Genomic DNA, 1,902 nt, shown 5'->3' on the forward strand with positions numbered 1-1,902 from the left:
GTGTGCGAGATAACGTCACGACAAGAAAGAAGGACAACGAATATGAAAAGAACGTGGGCAGACCCGGAAGGGCGCCAAAGAAGGAGAGCGGTATTTGACAGAGATTCGATAGAGCGATATTTGAAAGAGATTCGATAGAGCAGTATTTGAAAGAGATTCGATAGAACAGTATTTGAAATGGATTCGGTAGAGCAGTATTTGAAAGAGTTTCGAGAAGACAGCATTCAAAAGAAATTGGAGCGAGCGCTATTAAAACAGATTCGAGAGAGCGATATTCAAATGAGATTCGAGGGAGCAGTATTCGAAAGAGATTGGAAGAAGCGGTATTCCAAAGATATTTAATAAAAGCGAAGCAGTATTCGAAGGTCACGTCAGATAAGGACAGAGATAGACGTGTTACGGACGGTGGTCTAGGGTGACAGGAAAAGGCCTATAATTTAATGCCTGTAAATAAGTGTCGTTGTTTCACTAAGAAAATAAAGTGAATCGGGTCATTCCTTGCGATGTTGTCTACAACGTGTTGGGTACCTACATGTTAACGACTACGTTATGATAATGCAGTTCATTTTCCAAGCTCTATTTATAAATCTTGAGAATCTCTTCGATTTGTCTGGTTGTAAAACGGCAATTATGTTTATCTATGGCTTTATCTTAGTCACTGTCGGTCATCTTTTGAACTTGGAAAAGTTCCTAAACTTGGAAAATGGGTGCCTCATGAATTGTCTGAAAACAATATCAAATCCCGAGTCGACATCTGATTTTCTCTATAGTTTCTCCAACTTGTTTCACCTTTTTTGGATAGACCTGTGACTGCTGACGAAAAATGGATCTTCTATCGAAATGTTAAGAGTCGTAGACAATGGTTTGGTAAAGGGGAAAGGCCTCAACGACAGCTGAAAAGAGAACTTCATAGGAATAACGTTATTCTTTCAACATGGGGGGATTGTCAGGGAATAAGCCACATTGAAGTGTTACCAGATAATGCAACAATTAATGCTCATATCTATTGTCAGCAATGGGAGCGTTTTAACCAAGCTTGGAGGGGAAAAAGATCTGCTCTGGTGAACCGAAAAAGGTGTGATGTTTCATCAAGACAATGCACGACCCCACACAGCAAGAATCACCTCACAAAAAAAAATCGAAGTACTTGGTTGGGAGAAAATTCCTCACCCACCCGTTTCTCCTGACCTTGCTCCTTCAGACTACCATTTATTTCGTAGCTTACAAAATCATTTGGAAGTAACAGCTTTGTAACGCAGAAAGATATTGAAACTAACGTTTGTAAAAAAAAACAAAACAAAACAAAACAAAACAAAAAACAGGCTCCTCAGTCTTTGACAGACTATGGATACCCACTTAGAGGTGACTGCACGTGACATTTTTGTGGCAGGAGGTACGCAATCTCCAACCACACCTCTCCTGAGTCGACATTGTTAAATACTAGTGGCAAGTGAAGTGTATGTACAGGACGACTGGAAACAAATGCCGAAATAAGCGGAGAGAACATACAGCACCTAGAATTCTAAAATGGTCACCCATCTGGTACTAACCAGGCTCAACGTTGCTTAACTTCGGTGATCTGATGAGAACCGGTCTGTCAATGTGATTATGCCGTATACAACTGACATTTGCGAGTTCTTTGAATCAAAGCCAAAAGGATTTTACTTGTGAATACAGGGTGTCCCAATAAAATGCATACACTCTTTAAATGACCATAAAACCAACATTTATTATAAGAAAAGTTTCACATCAAAATACTGTAAAAAAACCTATAGAAACCAGTTAATTATCGAAGTGTTCAAATTATTGTTCATTGTGGTCCATGAACAGCTGACAACGCTCACTGATTGAATCGAAAATGTTCCTAATCAGTTCAATTGGTATGTTGACGCATCTTCTTTC

The 1,902-nt window shown here is 39.3% G+C and overlaps 1 pseudogene; it reads right to left on the bottom strand.

The window, feature by feature from the left end:
• Positions 1 to 1,502: 1,502 nt before the first annotated feature.
• LOC145288520 (5S ribosomal RNA) lies at positions 1,503 to 1,619 on the bottom strand (annotated as a pseudogene).
• Between the last annotated feature and the right edge of the window lie 283 nt (positions 1,620 to 1,902).

Source organism: Euprymna scolopes, chromosome 11 (genome assembly GCF_053919585.1).
Source record: "Euprymna scolopes isolate OS-2025 chromosome 11, ASM5391958v1, whole genome shotgun sequence".
Taxonomy (NCBI): Eukaryota; Metazoa; Mollusca; class Cephalopoda; order Sepiida; family Sepiolidae; genus Euprymna; species Euprymna scolopes.